General features: G+C 41.1%; 3 long non-coding RNA genes and 2 other non-coding genes across 5 annotated transcripts; 4 read left to right on the top strand and 1 right to left on the bottom strand.

Moving 5' to 3' along the window:
- Positions 1 to 3,173: 3,173 nt before the first annotated feature.
- Positions 3,174 to 3,246, top strand: trnav-cac (transfer RNA valine (anticodon CAC)). The gene has a single exon. It is a non-coding gene; the product is annotated as a tRNA-Val (tRNA).
- Positions 3,247 to 4,819: 1,573 nt separating this feature from the next.
- trnav-uac (transfer RNA valine (anticodon UAC)) lies at positions 4,820 to 4,892 on the top strand. Its single transcript has one exon. It is a non-coding gene; the product is annotated as a tRNA-Val (tRNA).
- Positions 4,893 to 12,755: 7,863 nt separating this feature from the next.
- On the top strand, positions 12,756 to 17,616 carry LOC147268827 (uncharacterized). The gene is made up of 4 exons (XR_015111187.1): positions 12,756 to 12,953; positions 13,615 to 13,658; positions 16,221 to 16,317; positions 16,678 to 17,616. It is a non-coding gene; the product is annotated as an uncharacterized LOC147268827 (long non-coding RNA).
- Positions 17,617 to 17,873: 257 nt separating this feature from the next.
- On the top strand, positions 17,874 to 19,756 carry LOC147268826 (uncharacterized). The gene is made up of 3 exons (XR_015111186.1): positions 17,874 to 18,020; positions 18,417 to 18,512; positions 18,831 to 19,756. It is a non-coding gene; the product is annotated as an uncharacterized LOC147268826 (long non-coding RNA).
- A 2,823-nt stretch (positions 19,757 to 22,579) lies between these two features.
- LOC147268825 (uncharacterized) lies at positions 22,580 to 22,975 on the bottom strand. Its single transcript, XR_015111184.1, has 3 exons — positions 22,873 to 22,975; positions 22,742 to 22,791; positions 22,580 to 22,657 (listed from the first exon to the last, which is right to left on the bottom strand). It is a non-coding gene; the product is annotated as an uncharacterized LOC147268825 (long non-coding RNA).
- Positions 22,976 to 23,352: the final 377 nt, after the last annotated feature.

Raw genomic sequence — 23,352 nt, 5'->3', positions numbered from 1 at the left:
TCAAGCACCAATTTCAAAAGTAATGCATCTTGTCTATCAGGCGCCATTGACCAGAGACCAGCCTCTGCCATGCTGCAGAGGTTAGAACCAAAAGTGAGTAGATAAATGCAGCCTTATGTTCCACATGGAGCAAAAAACCCTAACCAGATGAAGTAAGTGAGTAAAATAATGACAGATCCAACAGCTGCAAAGCAAACATAAACCCATTAGAAGTGTAATTTACAAAGGCATTATTTTGTGTAAAAGTAAGTAACAATTGAATTAAAAAATATTGTTACAAAGCAAATAGTTCAACATCCTATATTAGAATGGTAATATTAGCTAGTTATCTGAATATTAAGCAAAATATGAGGAATGGGGCAGAGGAACAAAGGTATTTTTGTTTCTCATCATTTTCTTTCTTTGACTCAGTATCTTGGCTGTTCTCAGGGACCACTGAGATCTATTTAAGAAACAGTTTTGTATCTCCTTGCACAAAAATTGGATTTGGCTTATGTTGCTCTCAGTGCAGAAGTGATTTACAGGTGTTCAGACATGCAAAGGCTTCAGGAGGCAATTCATTAAAACCACCCGACGGAGAACAGCAGTGATGAGAGGAATGGAAATGAAGAGACGAGACTGAGAAGATGGATCAAATAAGTACAGGGACCAAAGAGAGACAGCAGACATTTTCAAGGACTTCTTCCATTATTAAGGACTTTTTAAATGCACAAGTATACTGCCACCTCTTCTTACGAGTACAAACCTTGTATGCACAGACAACTGTAATGAGCCTCAGTCTTAACTCCAGTTGACTTCTGCAGTTGAGAGGTCAAATATCTTCTTTTTTATTCCATCCATTCATCTTTGGCATCTATATTGCCAAAAGAGTAACTTCAGTCACCAGATCGATTTCTTGGCGAGACACATCCTGCTGTACCACCCAAGTGGTGAATGCTCACCCACAATGATGCCAGGGTGTTGATTTGGCCTGTGTAGCTCTACAATCAGGGTCATGGACTTGTGTTACCATAGGTAATTGCAAGGTCAGCTCTCTAAATAGATTGATTAATAAAGAGAATTAAAAAATGTACATCTACCTAAGAAGATTGTAGCTCAGGAAAAGTGGCTACCTGTAACTTCAGTTTGACCATGTGTACAGATATTTTGCAGAGTTGGTGAGGTTGAACTTGAAGCAAGACTGTAAAATTAAGCCTTTTTTACATTTGGATAATCACTGGATCATCTGAATAAACTGCTGGATAATTGTCCAGTCAGATCTCACACCCAACCCACTCTTACACCTTGTGAGGAGGTGAGCACCCCCTTCTCACTGTCTCCCTGTCTGGACGCCATTATGTGACGTGGCTCACGAAGGAGAAGAGGGACGGTGCCTGGACGTTTGGACACACATGCACATCCACACACGTGCATTGATTGGATCTCACCACCCCACATGGTATGCAAATCAACACATGAGATTCTTCTGTTTGCAACATTTTGATTCACACGGGTCAGAACCAGAGGAAATGAAGCATGTTCATTAGTTGCTTTGGATTGTATGGATCAACACATTCCACTTGTCTGTCACTGACATTTTGAACAAAGGAATACATCTTGTTTTGAATGATGTCGAGTGTTTGAGCAGACAGCAGCTGATGATTGAGAGACCTTTTCTCTTTAACAGGAGGGTGAGTGGCAGAGCCAGCAACATTTTTCTTGTGTTTTATCATTTGGAGATTTAAAGCAGAAGAAAAAGAAACCATAACGATGCTTGCGCCTAACAGACCAACCCCGAAGATGTTGCAGCTGTAATATTCTCTCTGTATGAGCCTTTTACACAATCAGACATCATAATGCACCTCCATTGGCATGCTAAGAGGGGATATTTCCTCTTAGACAAAGGAAAACAGCTGATGAGAAGCTCCTCCATGTAGCCCAGGACATATTCAGGACACCTATGCATTCACACTACAGAAAGAATGGCCCCTGATGACCAGTGACCAAGCTGTCCTGTAATGTATCACACATTACTCAGAAATAACATGCAAACATAACTAACACTGACTGCCATAATCCCTTTTTTCGCAGTTTTGTGACTTAATAATAAATTAATGAATAATAGTACTTTTTTGTTCGTTACTGCTATGTTTGTGAATACGTGTTCCTCTTTATGTTGCGGCCTATGATCTGGTCTAAACACAAAGATGCTCATTGAAAGTGTTAAAGATTTAAATGTAAAGCTCTGGTATACTTTGAAAGAGCAAAGCGTCAGTGTGGAGCTACCAGGCTTTATCTCATGTGCTTGTGACCACATCCAAAGTAGTGTGGGCCAATCAGCATACTTTCAGGAGACAGAGCCATGGTTTAGCTGGGACAACAGAAAGACTGTCCATCCAAAACCACGATGGCTATGGTGCAGTGGTTGTGTGGTTGTTGTGGCTGTCCTACATGCAGATGGTCCTGGGTTCAGTCCTGTCTTCTGTCCTTTAAACATGTTGTGGAGGAATTTATTCATCAGTTTCATAGGATCAGACAAAGAGAAATACTGAAGAAGACTGTGAGAAAAGATGTCCTCCCCATGTTCCATGCACAGTAATCCTCCATCGTCACACGGAACCTGATACAGAATTGAACTGCTGCAGGTCCTTGTAGGAGGTTGCTCCTCTGGTGTTTGAGGAATAGTCTGAGTTAAAGGTCTTGTAAAATAATCCAATTTTAACCACTGGAATTTCTAGCATGATATCGATGGCTATCTATGTCACAAGAGCCCCTCGTAGTCTGTGGCCTCTAAATGAATGCAATAGGTCCCGTTTCGACTTATTATACTACAGTCAGGACCATTTGGTGTTAGGAACTGAACAGTTTCAGAGTGTTGCAGTTGTCATATCTGCTATACACCCAGAAGATCCTGACTTCAATCCTAAGTAGAACTCCAATTTTAAGCTGTTGCATTTTTAGTTAGTGGTGGACATATGTAGAAAAATCTTATTAAAATTTGGTAATCAATTTAATTGGTAATTAAATAATTTAATAAAATTGAACATGCTGTGAGGTGGCAGCGCTAACCACTGCACCACTGTGCCGCCATGATGAAGTGATTTTTTTTTGTAAAAACGGGAAATAATGATTTATTCATCCATAGAGGGAAGAAGTTTGAGATGCAGATTAAATCATGAGCATCCAAAACAAGGGGTTCGATAGTGTAGTGGTCATCACATCTGCTTCACACGCAGAAGGTCCTGGGTTCAATCCCCAGTGGAACCATCACAACATAATGTAACCACATGGTAAACGACAGACACATAGCTTTACCACCTTAAAAGATAAACTTGCATGAGATTCCCGTAAATAAAATATTCAAGGCAACAAGCCAAAGTGTTTTACTTCAGTAACGGCAATGATCACATGAGCTAAATGTCTCTCCTGTGCTTGAGCATTGGCTTCACTCACAGAGGACTCATTGTTCAATCACCAGTGGAGCTAGACTTTTTTCTGTAGCATGGGAAATTAATGTAACATTTCCCTCACTCACAGTGTATAATTATTCATATATTAAATAAGTTCAGGGGTGTGACGCCAGAGTTCCACAGTGTAGTCATCATTGTGTCTGCTTTACATACAGAAGATCCTTGGTTCGCTTCCCTGTGGAGCCGTATCAATATTGTAAAACCACATGACAAACAATGGAGATATACTGTGTATATTTCTGTCAGGTTCATTCACGTCAAGAAACACAAGAGATGATAATGAGCTTGATTTGTTTATTATAGTACAAATTGGCTCTGTTCAGAGGAGTCCCCTGATAATTTTTCATGAGCACCATGAAACAGGGGACCAGCAGTGTGAGGGAAGGTTCTCCCAGTTTAAGACTGGAAGAGCAAACATACCCCCGTGAACAGAGCAGCAACATGACATGGAACGAACTATGCCATGTATACACGACAAGGTGGAGCTGGGGAGGTGGAGGGTAGCAAGTTGCGAGCAGGAGCAACTGGACAGCAAATAGCAGCAGCAGCAGATAGCAGATAGCAGATAGCAGCAGATAGCAGCAGATAGTAGATAGCAGCAGATAGCGGCAAATAGCAGCAGCAGCAGAAAGCAGATAGCAGCAGATAGCAGCAGCAGATAGCAGCAGATAGCAGCAGATAACAGCAGATAGCAGCAGATAGCAGCAAATAGCAGCAGATAGCAGCAAATAGCAGCAGCAGCAGAAAGCAGATAGCAGCAGATAGCAGCAGATAGCAGCAGATAACAGCAGATAGCAGCAGCAGAAAGCAGATAGCAGCAGATAACAGCAGATAGCAGCAGATAGCAGCAAATAGCAGCAGCAGCAGAAAGCAGATAGCAGCAGATAGCAGCAGATAGCAGATAGCAGCAGCAGCAGCAGCAGATAGCAGCAGATAGCAGCAGATAGCAGCAGATAGCAGCGATGACAGCAGGCAGAGCAGCATAGCCAGAAGCTAGCAGAGTGGGAGTTGAGGCTGGGTGACATTTAAGTTGAGAGGGGCCAATCAGAAGCAAGGGATTTGATCAACTGTTGCGGAGCAGCTGTAGATCAGCTGATTGATCAGTTTGATTGAAGCAAATAGCGCTTGACTACCACGGCTTGACAGAACAAACGCTAACGCTTGATATATACAGTATATATAGCTTTGCCACCTTAAAAGATAAACTTACATCACTGATTCCTGCAAAATGTTGATGGCAACAAACTACAAAGTTTTTACTTCAATAACAGCAATGATGACTTTTCATCTGTTGCATGGAAAATCAAGCTAATAATTGTCCAGTAACATTGTAAAATTATTCAAAGATTATTTGTGCTCAGAAGAGCAAGGGTTCCATAGTGTAGTGGTTATCACATCTGCTTTACACGCAGAAGGTCCTGGGTTCAATCCCCAGTGGAGCCACATTTCTTTCATATGAGCAGCACATTTCTTTCATATGAGCAGTCCTCCTCCATCTTATAGAGGAATGCATCAAATGTTGAGGAAGACTGTGAGAGGATATTTCTTCAAAAGGGCCCAATCAGAGTAATCCTCCATCTTCAGGCAGACCTTGGAGCAGTTCTCACAGCTGCAGCCTGTCATAGAAGGTCGCTCCTCTTGTGTTTGAAGAGTCGTCTCAGTCAGAGACGACATGTTGGTTTCATTTCATACACCTGTGGCAACATCAATATGAAGACAATGTGTGTGCCAGGCTGCTCCTGGTCACACACGTCAACCCCTCTGGATGTCCACCAGTACAACAATGTCAAAAGAAAACTTATTATGATGGACCGTTATGATTTGCATTTCCACATCTATAAATCACAAATTCACACTTGAAAAACCTGAAGTGCTCTGCATGTTTAAAAACATATTTATAAGTAAAACAAAACTGAATTAGTGACTTAATTAACTCAACGATTGTTTTATTTAGGAGCATTTTATTTTAAAGATGCTGTGAGAGCAACCACTCATGAAGGGAGAGGGGCGGGGAGCAGACCTTTACATACTTCGTGCCGTGCGGTAGGAGCCCCCACTTGGTTCATAGGTTGAACTTTTTACTTCTCCATTTGTTTTTTTGCTTGTCTTTGTACCATTGTGACTGACGCTATCATACTGTCCCACTTCATAGTTTGATAAATGTTGATAATTGATAACATGCTATCGGTTGCTTGGGTGGCAGCAATGAAGGATGATGGAATCGGGGAAAAAAGGCATCTTGGTAGTCAGATCAGATGGAAGTCAGGTCATGGTCCCACCACAGACTAGGTGATAAAGTCCTCAGCTTTGAAGTGACGATGATTCCTCATAATTATAAATCAAAACCTAAGGTGTTTCCTTCTGATTATGTTGAGAGAGGTCCTTTGCTTCGTGCCTGCAATTATTCCAGGGCCGACGACTCTCCGCTCGGCCTTTCTAGTATCTACAGTGGGCCACAATCAGACTTAAAATGACTGCAAGTAGGTGGTGGTGGCGCACTGGCGAAATCCCACAGTAAGAGCTCAGACATTGGCTTTGAGGGCATCCCGAGATCCCAGCACCTCCTTGTATAATTCATAAAACGTGAACATGAACTCTTAGCTGCAATTTTTACATCGAGCGAAAACTTCCCCTTCAGACATTTAGCTTAGAACTGAAGACAAGCATATCTGTGTGTCCTTAGCTGTCCTCCTTCATTAATATAAACAACGTGGGTCTTTTCAGAAGGAGAAGGAAGCTCTTGCTTGAATCTCTGCTACTTCCAAGGCTTCCAAGAGAGTAACCGAAGTAAACTGAATGGCACTTGATTCGTGTTGGAAAAATATATTAGTTTTATTTCTTTTTAAATGTAAGTAAATAAAATGAGATAAAAAACAGAGAAAATGATACAATAGTGTTGCCAAAAGGCCTTGAAAAGCATAAAAGCACAAATCCTGTCCCTCTCCCCCTTTAATACACCCCAACATGTCACTAAATTTGCCTTTTCAAACCATTAGATTAGTTTTTGTCAGAAGAGGAAAATCTTATTAACCATATTCATATAAAAGTCACTTACAGGTTGAATGTCAAAATTAAATTAAACCCTGAGAAAGGAAGAGGTTTCTCAAGGTGTTGTACATAATTATAGATTAAGAAAAGACATGAAGTTGCATTCCTCAAACTCAGTGCTAAACTAAGCGGACAAGTGTGATAACCACAAAGAAAGATGATGCCATTCTGAATCCATGTTTGCTCCACGTTTCCCTCTCTGTGCTACATGTCTGCTTGGGGAGCTTCTTTGACCCATAGCTTTGGTGTCTGCTCCAAAATAGACAGCTTCTCAATTGGAATATTCATGTATTCTCCATTATTCTGAAACTCAATTGGAGGCCAAATTAAAATAGACTATTTTGGGACAATGACAGACAATCTGCAACAGCCTGTCTTTGAACAATGCTCTCTCTTCTATGGGCTACCCCCCCCCCCCCCCCAAAAAAAATAAATAAAACAACAAAACTTAAATTACCCAAATGAAGAATTCATTGTTTTCCCTCCCTGTCTTTCAGACCCTCACTTTTACAAAGGGTCAGATTCACAGCAGCTTTAGATGTTTTAAATAAAAAATGTTCAATTAAATGACATTATCATACAAATGCTGCATAATGTAGGATCACTGAAGAGTTTGGGGCAACTTCATGGACTCCCTTTCAATACCTCTTCCTAAAAAGTGTTAGAGCCTTTATATGATCACAGTTTTTAGACCTGAACAAAGCAATCCAACCGAATAAGAACACCAACCACAGTCTGATAGAAACTCAATGCAGATTTGCTTGTCTCTGTATTCTCATGGTTAAACCTGGTAGTGCTCAGAGGTGTCAATGACAGTTATGTTAGCCAATAATATGTCCATATAATTAAAATAATCCAATATTCTCTCTAATTTCAGTCGTGTTTTAGTCGCCAGAAGCTCTTACATTTCATTTTATATCATGTTCAATGTCCAGATGTTGAGAGTGAATTCAGGTTTGCCTGGAGATGAGAAACATGGATGCCTGCAGCAAACTGTTGTTTATGTGTAGAGTCTCTGAGCTCCACATCTCTCTATTTATCTTTCTAACACATTAAATTCTGCATCTTTTATTCAAAAAAGTCAATGGAACTCCCTGCATCAAATCAATCCATTCATATGTGAGGTGTTTATTTTATACTTTATTCAGGTTTCTAATTCTAATTCTACAGGGTTGTTATTTCCTGGTCACATGTCCATGTGTGTTCTAAAGATGTTAAATAACATGAAGACGATAAGCATGTGCCATCATCTTCCTGTTATTTGTACAAAGTTTGTCTTTTCGTCTTCCTTCGCTCTGGCTGTTGTCTTTTCGTCCCTGAGGGAAGGACAGAATGGTCTCCAGGCAGCTTTGTACCCACAGCAATGCTAATGCTAAATAGTAAGTCCACAAGGTGATCTTGTTCATATTGAACTGTAGTCAGACCCAGGAAGATATGAAGCACTTTTTATAACCATATGTATTTTGGGACGATTGTATTGTTTTTCGATTGTGATTTGCCTGTTATGATGTCTGTTATTGTAGACTGGGAATGCTGAGCTACTGTCTGCACAACAAATTTAGCATCTGGTATTAATGAAGAAACCTGAACCTTGTTCAGTCATTTTGAGCATGCAGCAGCTGAACCTGGAGCTGAACCAGAGCCATCATGTCAGAGGTCGACATCATCATCGAGCTGATGAGATTTCTTTGATATGTGGCCAATCCACACTCTTTTTGTTAGATTTCAGATTTGTTCAATGCAACTCTGTCTCCTTCGCCAGCTATCGTCTTAAATTTTTTCCCCCACTTTATTTGTGTCAGTTCTGAGCTGTGAAGTACCCACTCACGGACAGAAGTGTTTCATTCCTATCTATGCTCGGCGTATCATGGAAGTAACAACAAATCTGATTCAGATTTTGATTATGAGCTCAGAGGTGCTTGGCACTGCTCGCTCAATTCCCACTTTATTACACATCTCAATTATAGTGAGAGGAGAGCATCTGCTTTGCCAGGTTCTGTGGCATTAGTGGCATCACAGGAACAGTTGATGGCTCAACAATGGCCCATCATCAGGGGTGTGACTAGCGAAACAAGAAGGGATTTTATTCTGTCCTCTGACAGGGATAGTTAATGATAATAGAGCACTTTTCAGTCAGACCATCAGGAGGGCTGTACAACATCCAGTTGTCCACTTTTCTTTTACATCACCAGGTTGGGAAAGTTGACTACGAACTGCTGAGAGACAACAAATAGATGGGTAATGTCTTCCCTTTTGTCGTGGCACTGAAGCATTAAGATGGAGCACTGACAGCAGAAGCCTCGAATGCACAGATAAGCTGTGGTATCATGATAGTGGAAGTTGAACAGAGCGGGAGACCTGCACAACAGTAGACGTGAGATAGTTGTTACGGTCATTATCGTGGCCAGGATCCTACACAATGTGTGTTGGCTCCCCACTGTGAGAAACATCTGCAGGGCTGCCTGAGGCAGGCTAATGACAACACAAACTGAAGCCTTTAATGGACACGCACAAGAGAATGTGAACGTGAGAACTGCTTTTTTCCATTATTGTGACTGTTACCAGACATTACAAATATACTTTGACAAAGAGCATTTCAATTAATTTCCTATACCCCTAAATTAAATTTGTCCTTTTTTTTCATTTGCTATACTGACATTCGATTTCATGACTGTCATTACTTTGAGTTATATAGTGAACCAACTACATGATTAGAAAAGTAATGATACTTTGCAAATACGAGCAAATGATGGATATGTAATGTGAGAGACAGACAGGGAGCAAGACATGTCCACTTCAGGCAACTGTCAGCCTCAAACCACATCATTGCAGCAGAGAGCTTGGATGCAGGGTTCCTGCTGGTTCCTAGGGTACTAACAGTAGAATGGGAGCCAGAGCCTTCAGCTTTCTGGCTCCCCTCCTGTGGAACTGTCTCCCAGTTTCAGTGCGGGATGCAGACACCCTCTCTATGTTTAAGAGCAGACTTAAGACCTTCCTTTTTGATAAAGCTAATAGTTAGGACTGGCTTAGGGTAGCCCTTAGATGCTGCTATAGGCTTAGACTGCTGGGATCTCCCATGGTGCACTGGGCTTCCCTCTCCTCCTCTCTGTCCTCTTGTACTCACGTTACTAACTCTTCTTCTCCAGAGTCTGTGGGCTTCCCCACTTCCCACATCTCTGACTGATGCTGCTGCTGGAGGAGGCTGCAGACCTGAGGAGGCTCAAGCTGCTGCTCGGTGGCTGCTGTTGCAGGATGTGCTGCTCATGGAGAATTGTTGGGTGTAAATTCATTGAAGGAGTCTGGTACTGAACCTGCTCTTCTTGTAAAGTGTCATGAGATAACTTTTGTAGTGATCTGGTGCTATACAGATGAAACAGATTGGCAGCTATCTCCTTCCATGTTCCCAAAGAGGTATCAAGCAAAAATCAAGTAAACAGAAGTGGAACTGTCAGATTCATAGTTTTACAGCTTTATATGAAATAAAAAGTTATTATGCTTACCTTTCACTTCATTTGATTATCATCATGTGTATGAACTGGGTTGGATTAATCAGCTGAGCTGAGACTTAAGTGACCTCTGTTCCTCCCACTGAGTTTCCACGTACAACGAATCACAGAAAAAGAAGTACATAACTTCCACGTGACTTTCAGGTTTTCTGCTGCTGAAACTAATAAAATGGCTGCCGTTGTTGTCATTCCAACAATGACAACAACGGCAGCCATTTTATTAGTTTCAGCAGCTGAAAACCTGAAAGTCACGTGACTTACGTCGAAATCCGAAGATAAGGGGACACTTGACGTCGGTTCTGGACAGCAGGGGTAGTGACCAAACGTCAATATATGACGAATAGGGGTGAGACTGTGTTGGATATTCATGTGTTTAAGCTCCATCCTAGAGACATCTCAGAAAGAAGTTTAACAAGTTTTAATGATGAGTTCAAGCATTCTTTACACACAAGAGTTTTTAGTCACATGTCATCCAAAGAGAAATGCCTCCTCTATTTGAGGCATTAAGTCAGTTTACTTTGCAAGCTTCATGTGATTTGGCCCTTTACTACTGTAGCTTCTCCAAATTACCCCTCTTGTCACAGCCAGACAAACAGGGAAGAACCCAGATGCAAAACAGCAGGTACAGCTGGGGTCTGAACCCTAATCACTGGTAGGGGAGTCAGAGATGTTGCCACTAGGCTACAAGGCAGTGATGACATCAACGTATAGTATAGCTACAATTAGCAGTCCAGATAAACGGGAACCAGGAAGCAGACAGTTGGATAGTCGAGGGCAGGCACAGGTTAGATAACCAGCAAAGCAGAGACCTACAGGTTGTCTCGTTGTCAGGGATGAAAGACAATGTAGGTAGCTGGGGGTCAGATGAGCAGGAAAGGGTCAGAGCAGAAACAGGTCAGGAGGGCAAAGCAAGCAGGCTGGAACGGGGACAAGACGGGTCGGGAACGGGTGATCAGTCCTTGAGAACTAGCTGGAAAGGCTTGCATGAGAGCAAAGACAATCTGGCAAATGGTTATGTGTGGAGCTGCAGCTTCAGAGGGCTGCAGGTGAGTTAGCTGAGGCAGAGCAGGTGAGGTGATTGTGAATGGAATGGAGGTGTTGCTGGAAGAGGGGGGTGTGGTAGTGGAAAATAACTGGGTAGAGCAGGCTGGAGGCTGCGACACCCTCACCCTGAAAACAAATAATGCCTGGGTCCATAATGAAGCCGAGGATTCACTCAGCTTTTGATCTTTCATACATCAAATGGATATTGTTAGGGTAGAAAGGAGGAAATAGTAAAGAAAATAATTGCAGAGCTTGTTTCCCTGCTGCCACACATCTTATATCTTCCTCAGATTCTTCTTGTCAAGGTCATACATACAGCCTCTGCTTCTTCTGCGCTCTTATTTTGGATTTCACGCTTTGAAAATGAAATATACATGAGAGCAGAGAAACTACAGAAAGTGAAGCACAAAGTGATGAGTTTAAGCTTAGTTTTGGTTTTACTGTTTTCTTAAATTTGCCTTTTCTTACAGTCCTTAAATGTGAGGGACGCCTTCACAAAAAACACACGATCGGCTGATTTTGATAGATAAAATCATGAAAAGAGGTATCTTGAGGATTCAGTGGGGAGTTGTAGTTTGCGCTGCAAGCCTTTATTACACATAAATCTTTTTTGTGATGAAAAACCACATCACAAAAACTAAAACTTGTTCACAACATTTGCACGTAAATAAATGTACTCTTGATATGCAATGACTGTGGAGTGTGAGACAGATTAGTGCTGCACAGACTCTGGATTTGAAATGCTCTCAGTTTAGCGGTTGAATTCTGGAGGACAGCATGCCAAGACAGAGTCTCTTCTGGATCAGGTGAAGAATGATGGTTCCAAAAACCAAAAAAAATCCCCCCAAAAATAAATAAAATTTTCTCATAAACATGACATGATTTTTTTTCTGGATTTCAGGCTATTTTAAGTAGCTAGACATTAAAGGAAACTAGGCAGTGATACACCAGCCTTGATTTAGTTTCATAGAGGTCCAAATTGATGCCTGGTTCACAATAGAGGTTATAAGCATCTCAACCAGTTGTAAAACAAGGGACAACAGCAGGCATAAGAACAGATAAACCACTTTGTCACATTCGAAGAACAGACACCATTGATGTGTTCAACCAGAAAATGTGTAAGATGCAAGGACAAACGCTTGGCTCGTACACCAAAAATGCCAAGCAGCTCTGGAATATCCATTCAAACTTTCTATTGTAGAAGAACCTTGCAGGAAAATACTGTAACATTAAGTTGTATCTAAGGAAATATGTCAAAGTTAAATTTTCCAAGTATTGATTTTAGATTGGTAGGAAATCCATCGCCTGCGCAAGACTGTACAGTGAGCATCATGCATCACTATCAGTATCACAACACAGCTAGCTATATTTCAACTCGTCTGTTGTTCTACAAAATACCTCATCTGCAGTAACTTTTCCTGTTAATACATTTACTTATGTTATCAGAATGTAATTAGCAGTTTTTGTTATTTCTTTATACACTGTAAGACCGAACAGTAAAAGTATGTTAAAAGGATTAAGTTGTGTTAACTCAGAAATTCAAAAAAGTTCATTCACTGCTATTTTTTGAGTTATCTTAACTGATTTTCAATTTTAAGTGCACAGTACTCAAAAACTTAAATTCAATTTCGGCATTGCACTCAAATCGTTTGACTTGTCGCCTGTGACGTCACCACCAACGGGCGGATCTTTCCGGTTCCCGCTCGCGTCGACTCTGAAATGCAGCGGCAACTTCGCAGCGAGAGAATATTTCTGACATATTTTAATGAAAAGTAATCGTTTTTGTGAAAACTTCGCTTCCGGACTGCCAGGGACGACTGCTGGAGTTCATTCCGTTGTAGCCCGCAGCATTTTTTTTAACGGGCGGATTTTTCTTTCTTTCCTTTTTGAGCACTCCTCCTCTCTGGTGAGTTATCCCTCTTTGTCGTTTTACCTCCGTGTTTAACAAATTATTTCTTGTATTTTTCGCATGAAATCATTTATTTTATTCATTTGATTTCGGTGTGTAGAGTTAAGTTTGTGTAATTATTGCCTTCACTGACATAACCTTAACTTCGGTGCAAAACGAATGTGCGTGTCTCTGGCTATGTTGCTAATTTCGAGGCCCAACATTTAATAAGTTTCATGTTAATTTTATGCCAAAAACAATATAGCCCTAGCTCACCGTGTAACCCCACCTCCCCACCCCCACCCATCTACAGCTCCGCCGATCATAACTGAATACGTTTCTGATCTTTGAACTGTTTTTTTTCTATTCTTCTATGTTGTTTGACACTGACCTGACCTCCACAAAGTCATGCAGATTTAAAATCACATTCATTGCTCCACTGACTGCAAACACCTGTTAGTCAACAGCTTTTTTGAGTCTTTTTCCCTTCACAGCCAGACAATGAAATAGTACTGAAATGTTTTTAATTTTGTTCAGTATTTAGAGACTTTAAAGGCTCCTTTGTATTTCTTGTATTTTTACTCTTTCAATTAATTAGTGTTGGATCTGTATGATTCTGTCTATCATATATGTCTGATTTTTATGTCTGTAAAACTCATGTAAATCTTCTCTCTTTTAGATTAAAGCAGAAGAGGCTGGGTGTTACATGAGGTCTGCTGGCTGGTATGTAGATGTTCTAAACATTTTTTTTGCCAGCTTAGTAAAAGTACTAGTTTTCCATTGGTTTGGAAGTGCAAACTTTGTGCTGCTGCCTTTGATCAACAGGCACAGTTGCTTCAACACTACCGTTTGTGTCATAGTAATGACTCCTCAATTAGTCCATTGCCATGTGTGCATGATGACTGTATCTGCACGTTTCAATCAATAAATGCATTGAAAATTCATTTAACACGGATACATACAAAGCCAGTTGGACCAAGTCAGGCAGGATGTATAACATTCATCTGTCCCAAGTGCGGATTCAAGCAGCCATTCAATGATAAATATCTTCTCAGTCCTCTTAGATCACATTTGAAAAAACACGAGATGGTGGATTGTCCATTCAAAAATTGTCACTACCGTACTAATGTGTATTCCTCATTCAGTGCCCACAAAAGTAGGACTCATCCAAACTGTGATGTCTAAGATTTTAAGAATGAGGTTGTTCACACAGAAACTGATAGCCAGTCAGTGCAGAGTGAAGCTGAATCTGGTGAGGGTGATCTTATTCAAAGTACTCCTGAGGTGGGTACTCCTACGGATGATCCTCTGGAGTCAGGAGATGACACAGGCACATTGCAAACTCAGTTGAGAAACAACTTGGCTTCTTTGTTTTTGAAAATGCACAGTGTTCTTCATGTATCAGAGTCAGCAATACAGGATATACTTGAACATTTGGCACAGATATTTGCATTGTCTAAACCTCTAGTGAGAGACTCCGTCATCAGGGTTCACCAGGAACATGATCAGGCAATTAGTGACTCACTTGTTAATGAATTAGTGGAAGTCATGATGAAAACTAACGTTTTTGTTAGTGCCACATCAGATGGTGCAGAGCTGTCCACTGCTAAGCGCAGGAAAACATTTGTAAGGGCCAACTATCCTCTGGTAATGCCAGTGCAGTACACTATAGATTCCAGTGGACACACAGCAGGGTATGTACCAATACTACAGATGATCCAAACAATGTTTAGGAATACTGACATTCTTGACAAGATTCAAGAAAACAAACCATCACCCCCTGGAATGTACATGTCCCATGAAGATGGAACATATTTCAAAGATAACCCACTATTGTCAGAAGGTGGAGAGCTTAGACTTTCCCTAATTTTGTATGTGGACGACATTGAACTAGCAAATCCTTTAGGCACAGCTAGAAAGATCCACAAACTTTGTGCGGTATACTGGTCGCTTGCCAATGTACCTAGTAAATATAGGTCCGGTCTGCATGTCATTCAACTAGCTCTGCTATGCAAAGGACCAGATCTACAGAGATGTGGCTATGAAAGTGGACGTTCACCTTTGTTAAGAGACTTGTGCACTCGTGAGCAGGACGGTGTTTTTGTTGAAACTCTAGGTCAGTGTATCAGAGGAACTGTATTTTGTGTGGCAGCTGATAATTTAGCTGCACATGGCCTTGCAGGCTTTGTGTTTCCGAAGAAACTATGTCTGCAGATTCTGTTGCTGTACTGCAGACGAGATCCAGTCCAGAGAAGTTTTCGAAGCAGAGTTAAGCATGAGAACAAAGGCCTGTCATGAAGTTCATGTGCAGAATGCTGTACAGGGAGAAAATGCAACTCACTTTGGTGTTAAAGGGGAGTGTGCTCTTAGCAAGCATTTGCAACATTTTCATCCCATTACTGGTTTCCCACCTGACATACTTCATGATCAATGTGAGGGTATAGTGCCAGTTGAGTTGGCACTGTGCATCCGTGATATGATCCGTCGCAAGTATTTCACTCTTGAATATCTCAATACACAAATCCGGAGATTTCCGTATCAGCATGCTGATAGGCTTGATAAACCGCAAGTGATCCCCAAGAATTTTGCAGCAAAACTAAGCATTGGTGGGAATGGGCATGAAAATTGCACTTTGTTGAGGCTATTACCTCTTATGGTAGGAAGTAAAGTCCCAGAAGGAGATGAAGCCTGGGCCATGTTGATGGACCTCAAAGACATTGTGCAACTGGTATTGTCTGCCTCTTTCACAGAGGAGTCCATCCAGTACATGCAAACTAAAATAACTGATCACAGACAAGGTCTTCAGTTGGCATTTCCAGACTTTAAGCTGCGACCCAAACATCAGTATGTAGAACACTACCCAGAACTGACAAAATGTTTTGGGCCTCTTGTTCACCTATGGACCATGAGGTTTGAAGGGAAGCATCGCTTTTTCAAAAGGGTCATGCAGGATACACACAGTTTCAAGAACGTTCTGAAAACTCTTGCTACCAGGCATCAGCACATGATGGCATATCATTTTAGTGCCCCGGCATTTTTCAGACCTGACATACTAGCTTCTAGTGTCACTTCCACTCAAGTTTCCACACTGCCTGTAGTGACAAAAAACTTCATAGAGACAAAGACAGATAGCCAGAACATATACAGTGCACCAAAGGTCTCTATAAGTGGAACAGAGTTTGCAAGGGGAGTGTTTATTTCTGCAGGTCAAATTGGAGGACTTCCAAAATTTAGCAAGATTGAGAACACACTGCTTGTCAATAACTCTGTTTTCTTCCATTGCAGAGACTACAACTGCTGGTACACTGAGCATTTGCGCTCATTTCAGCTGATGTCCTCAGACAACTTCTCCGTGTATCAGCTATCAGAGCTAAACGACACAGTAAGTCTCCCAGCGCACGACATTAATGGGCATTTAGTGTTAACACCAAAAAGATTTATTTTGATCAGAGGCTGAAAAATATACAGAATCTCATGGAGCAGTGTGGGGGGTTAAAACACACGGAATCTTACATCCAGTGTGCCACTGACACTGCCCAGTTCCCACAAGCCCAGGAGAAGTGAAAGAAAGGACTTTTTTTTGTTCATTGTTTTGCAAATGTTATACTGCTACATAATGCTACAATGATACATAATACAGACCAATCAATTGTTGTCATATTCATTCAAACCTGAAAATGTGCTTGAAATTGTAATGCCAGAGCCAATGTTACTCATTGATCCTTTCTTTTCTCATTCTCAGAAATGGCAGCTCAACAGCTCCTTCTCCACATCCATACCTCGACTGACATAGTTAGGAAGATGACATTGTCCCGACCAGATACTGTAGATGATCTGAAAACAATAATCAAAGAAAGATTTAAGTTAGACTTTGACTTCAGCTTATCTTTCGAAGACCCAGACTTTGATGGCCAATTATGTTCTCTTGTAGACATTGAAGAACTTCCACAGAAGGCTGTGTTAAAAGTGGTCCGGTCTGAGAGTGATGACAGCTCCATTGCGTCAGATGGCACAATAATCTTACCCCATGCAATCACCCCAGAGAGGGTTGATAGATGGCCCACTGATTTTCCAGTGCCAACATTTTCATATGAGGTCGAGCTCGTACTTGGAGAGGGAAATGTTGCATTTGAAAGAACTGGGAAATCTCTCAAGTTGTCTAAAGGACAAAAACGTAACATCCTTGAGACCCTTGCCGAGAAAAAGCATAGTTACAAAGCATATCCTAGTGACAGGGAATTCTCTGAGGTCGCAGAAGCGCTCATCATTAAACATCCCTGTCTCAAAGAGCTGGGGTCACAGACTGGTTGGTACGGCTGGAAAAACAGTCCGAAGTTTAAAATGGGGAACTTCCGCACAAAGCTGTGTCGGGCAGGATTTAGTGAGGTAGCTGTAAATTCTGGAAAAAGAAGTCCGAACAACCCAGACAAACAGCCTACCCACGCTAACATTAAAAGAACAAGAGGTGAATTTCCTCCCAAATTTCCCGAGAGGTCACGATCTTGGAAGCTTGGAGCAAATTAGACTCCAAATTGTAGACGAAATAAAGATGACTGACAAGAACCTCCCCCGGATTGCATCGCTGATGCAAGTGACCTTTGCCTTACGCCGAAAAGAAGTCATCAGTGATGAGCTACCTGTCGGAGAAATTCTGGAACGCTGGCCTGCCCTTGGAATTGAGTCCCAGGTAAAAATATTACAGTACACACAGATTGAATTCTTTTTTTGAGCAGTATTTTTTTAGTTGATCAAACTTATACTGTGTTTTGGTAAAGCTTTAAATGACCTAATATCTGAGAAACGGTTATAGGGATTTTCTATCATGCATAAGATGTGAAAATTCGGGTTTATTTCTGTATTCATTTTGTACAGGACACATAGACTACAACATCTAACAGTGATTTTATGCTTGTACAGATTTGTTCCAAGTTTCACAGGATCACAAACATCAACCTGAAAAACCATTTCTATGCTGAGCTGGATCAACATGCTCCCCGTCTACACAGTCTGTTCAGAAAGAAAGCTGCACGCACAGGAAAGGCAGCCGAAGCTCTTGATAAGCTCTTCACCGCCTACGACCTCCAGGTCAGTTGGTTACCTCTCTGGCGTTTGATAGCAATACTACACTGGATTATGTTCAAACTCTAACCTCTTCCGTCATGAGCCTATTTTATTGAAACATGTCTAAAAAATTAAAATTTCAAAACAGAAACAATTGTTAAAATGTGCTTTGGACATAAGACACAGTACAACAACAAGTAAGAACACATTCTACCATACTTGAGGATCCACAGCAGCAAACGCGCAGTTGGCCTTTCGCTCGCAGCAGAGTGTGTTTATCACAGCTGCGCATGTTCACAGCAATGCAGTTACACCCTCTGGTAGACCCTCAGTTTTGTAATAGCACCATCTACTGACTTAAATATGAATTGTTTCGCAAAACAGCGTGTGGTGTGAAGCAAGATTATGTTCTCATTTAAGGGACAAGTTGACATCCATGGAAGACGTACTGCTATTCTCCGTGCTCTCCCTCCTTTTCTGTGTGAGGATGAGTCAAAGTTCGTGAGGACGTGGGATGTAAGTCGGAATATTTTTATATTATTTTATTTTAATTATTTGTAATAACTGGACAATTAAGGTACACAACACAGATGAATAACAAGCGGGCAGACAACTATCGCATTCACACTTACTGGTTTCTGAATGCACATCCAGTTCGATGTTTCATGCTAAAATTGTCTAATAGTCAGGAAAACATTTATTTTATAGACATGTTGCATCGTCTATGGTCCTCTGATGCTGTAGTTTGTGGTGCAATCAGTTTGTATTGTATACACTAAGAGGTCTCTCTCTCTCTCTCTCCCTCTCTCCTTCTTCTTCTTCTTCTATCTTCAGCCTGTGGAGTTCCCTGAACTGGACATCGATGATGTACCACTTGGCCTTGCTTTGATCCGTGCCAGTTCACCTGATGCCACATTTCTCTGCCCAGGTAAGGTTGCAGTTCTCATTGAGGGTAATGTTGTGGTTGACGTGCATACATTGGCTGACGCCTATGTGATTCTTCTGGGGCTGATTTATGCGCTACATTTACATTATCCTAAAGACTTGGCCAATACTTTGGACTTCATACAAAAAGTGGTGATGGGCCTGGAAGATGGAAAGTTGAAGCCAAGAGTACTGAGCCTTAAAAACGACCTTTTGGCTGGAGTGATCCAGCTCCTCCAAACTAGATTGATGGAAAACAATTCATAGGCACAGGCAATTGAAACATCTTAATGTTTTAATGTTATTGTTCACCTTCAATTTGGATGTTTGACAGTTGGATTTGTCATGCCTTTGTAGGTACATACTGTATGGTTTACAGACTGGTTCAAATAAGTACTTTAAATACATTAAAAAAAAAAAAAAAAAGCTCCCAGAAAATATGACAGCAATGTCCTGCCAATAGCTAGACACTTTATTTATTATTATTATTATTTTTATTTTAAGAACATGTTATTTACACATGAAAACATGCTGTTTTATAAGAGAAATATCTGATGTAACTTTATGCTTAAAACAATCATTTAAAGAAAATTTAATTTTTTGCAAAGAATTTTGATGATGACCTGTAGAAATAATTGTCTCACTGTTCCACTGGCCTAAAGTGACCTAAAAAAAAAAAATCTGCGGTCACTCCTTCTCTTCCTGGGAAAGGATTTCCTTATGTGGGGAATCCTGATGTTGTTCATTTAAAGATTTGACAGTTCAGGAAAAAAATAATGAATGTGGCTTTTGTGACACAGTATTGTAATATTCAGGTGTTTAGCACATAAATGTGTAAAATTTTAGACAATTTGTTTGTTGTTGTATGTTTACTCAATAAACTCAATTGCATCTGACCTTGTTAATGTGTTTTTGACTGTATTTGTACCGCATAGGATTTTTTTTGAGTTAAAGCTACTTAAGACAATTGATGTAATCATTTTCAAAGAATAATTGAAGTTGAATATCTTCTTTTGAGTTAAACTAAGCAAGATTAGTTGCTTGTAATTAGTATAGCACTTCTTTTGAATTGAAAAATTTAAGTAAGTATAAAGTGAAAAACACAGTTTTATAATTAAGAAGATTCAAGTTATCTATACTTGTATTTATTTTTATTGTGAAAACAAAATAACTAGTAGAATGTACTTATCAGAAAAGGTTTGTTAAACTTACCAAAATAAGTTAGTGCCACTTAAGACTTCAGGTAAAGCATACTTAATCAAGGTCACTTCTTTAACTCAAAAAATGTAGTTATTGTTAATTACAATTTTTGATGTAAGCAGTTTCATCAAATTTTTTGAGTTAACTGAACTTATCGGGGTTTACAGTGTAGAGCAGCAAATACCATGTGAATCAAGTGAGGAGGATGCTTGTGGCAGTGATGATGAATGGCTGCCAGGGGGAAAAAGCACTGGCCACTAAGGCTAGCAGGAGAGACAGTGGAGCTGAGGCCACTGAGGATGAGAGACCCAAGGATGGGGGCTCTGAGGATGAGGGAGTTGAAGACAAGTGTCATGGGTATTTGCACTGGCTAGCAAATATTACCTTTACTATTAGTAACTGAATATGCGGTAGGCTTGTACAGGATCAGAAGTCTAGAAACGGCTGCTGGAGCTGGTGGTCAGCAATCAATAAGGATACAAGACAGAGCTTTGGTGTTGGTACCTTGTACTGCAAGTGAACTGAGTAGCAAAAATATTTACAGTTAAAAATATAAGGAGGAAAAAGGAAAAAAAATAGAAAAACACAAAATATACACAGGACTGCAGTTATAATAACTAGTTAGAATATGTTAGGTACGTGCACTTGGTTAGGGTTCCATTTGGTTCAGGTTCACACACAACAGCATACATCAAATCACAGTACATTGAATAAATCCCCAGAAAGGTTCACACAGAATTGTCCCAACTGCCACAATAATCAGACAGACAGACAGACAGACAGACAGATTACTTTATTAATCCCTTTTGGACGTTCCGCCAGGGAAATTGCAAAATCCACTAGGGTTTGAGTGAAGAATTGTCCGTTATGTATTGCTCAAAGGAAAGGGGGATGATTGGAGAGGTGGCAGGATAATGAGAGTCGTGTGGGGGGGCAGGCTGTGACGGCCTCCTACCAGACCAGTAGGACTGCAATGCTGTGGTGCTGCAAAGGTCCTTTGCTCCGAGCCATGGGCTCAAAGGCTCTCCATCTTTGCCTCCAGAAGGAGACACCTGGCCTGCATCAAAATAACAAGCCCAGAAAAAACCAAGATGGTGGCTGGATAGCTGCTTTAACCCTCATTCACTCATACGTCAAATCTCATTACACACTCCATGAGAGAATACAATTAATACACATTCAAATCGCACATTATACATTCAATCAGTGGGATTTGAATGTGTTGTATTTTCTTTCTGAGTATATCAGTTAGCTGTGCTCAAAAGGCAGTCGTTTGGTACGTAGCCTGCACACAACAAATACAAATGCAAATCATGCAAAAACACAAGTCACGAAACAAACGAATCAGCGACAAATGCTGATGCTAGCGCCGTTAACGTAACGTAGCTCAACAAAATAATAAAAGTGGCTGATGCTAATGCTAACGCTAACACCGTCAGAGTAACATCCCCAGCATTCAACACTCACCAGCTCCTTAGATAAAATACATACTGGGGGGCAGAGGATACCTGTGGATGTGGTACTTCATGACCCACAGACACCACAAGAGAGGCGCGTTAATGTGGCCCTCAGCAAATGCCGGGTGAGAATCGACCTTTGGGATCAAGTCTTGTTTCAACTGTCTCCAGTCTGAGGGTCTCCTGAGCGGGCCTGCCAGATCACATCAGCATGCGGGGTGCTCCACAACACCGCCACCATCTGAAAGGAGAGAGCCCCTCATGGGCCATTGGTGGTACCTGGCATGGTTGACCCCATCACCCTGGATCACTCCACTGGAGAAGCCATTACACAGGCCATGACCACTCTGTTTTAGTTTTGTTATGTAAAAGACTTCATCAAGTTTTGATTCTTTTTAAGTCCAAATTTGATGATCTGTGAATACTGTGGCCTGTGTTCCGTGTGTAGCATGAAGGATCAACTTTCATTTTTGTTTTGCAACCCTGTTGTACAATGAAAGTTAAGTTGATGAGTTGAACCATGGGAAAAATGATAGAAACAACAATCACAAGATGTGTTTCACATCCTTATTTAGGTCTGCCTTTGCTGGGAAAAGACAAGTCAAAGTATGCAATGTCAATCATGCTGAACCGATACAGTTCTCAGGACTATTGACTGCAATACCTTCTCCGGTTGCTCAGTTTCAGCTTTTTGATTTCCAGTCTTTTGTTAATGTTCAGCTGCAGGTTCCTTTTGTATAAGGCCCTCACATTGTCTGTTATAACCTGTATGAACAGTATCAGTGGATTAGGACATTGAAGTGCTCATCAAGCAACAGGGATCCCTGGGAAAGACTTCTCACTCATACTGCTGTACTGTGTTCACGATTCCCCGAGCATGATGTGTTCCTGTGAGGCTCACTTTAAAAGATGGACATAGGACAAGTAGAAAATCTAAAACCTACCCTTTTGCATTCTTGAAGGCCGAGAGGTGGAGGCCACAGGCTGAGGGGAGTCTTGCATATTTTCCTCTTCCTATAAAATAAACCAGCCAGTGAAGCGATTACGCTGAAGTTTTGAGGTCACCAGAAGCAGTTAACCCTGTGAGCAGACGACGACAAGCACATCATCGACACAGTCGACACAACTGGGTCCACAAATTCAACATATTAAATATAAGTTTACCCTCACAGCACCCCTGAGTGTACAAGAGTCTCCTCATCATTGATCTCCTCCTGAAATTTAAGAGAACTGCATTAAGTGGATTCAACTCATCACAGAGGTAAAAGTACATGACGCCTGGCTTTGACTTTTACCTCTGTGTGGGGCTCAACAAGGATTTGTGCTGGCGGCTCTGGCAAAACCACAGTATCTCCATCAACTGCAATTTAGATAAAAGACTTTTCACACCTGATGGCCTGGACCAGGGGTCAGCAACCTGAAACACTCAAGGAGCCATTTGGACCTGATTACCATAGGAAAGAAAACACTGGGAGACACAAAACCCTTTTGCCATCGAAAATCAAGATAACGCTGCATATATTGCTTTTGTTACCATTATGACATCAGTGAACCGCTACGGAGAAACACAATTTTATTTCTACATGCCACAAAAACCTTTCTTCAGAAACGTTTGTTTTCTTGGATTTATCCATGGTTGGGCTCCCGGGGATGGAGAAGTTCACTGAACGGCGTGCCGGCAGGTGTCGCACGTCGGCGACTGTAATGAGTATTTTGAGCCTAAAGAAATTGAAAGTGATTTATTTTGATGCTCCAAGATCACCACAATCTTCAAA

Source organism: Aulostomus chinensis, chromosome 2 (genome assembly GCF_037954235.1).
Source record: "Aulostomus chinensis isolate RoL2024-O1b breed Wild chromosome 2, RoL_Achi_v1.0, whole genome shotgun sequence".
NCBI classification, from domain to species: domain Eukaryota; kingdom Metazoa; phylum Chordata; class Actinopteri; order Syngnathiformes; family Aulostomidae; genus Aulostomus; species Aulostomus chinensis.
The sequence above is the reverse complement of the archived record's forward strand: the minus strand, read 5'-3'. Positions and strand labels throughout refer to the sequence as shown.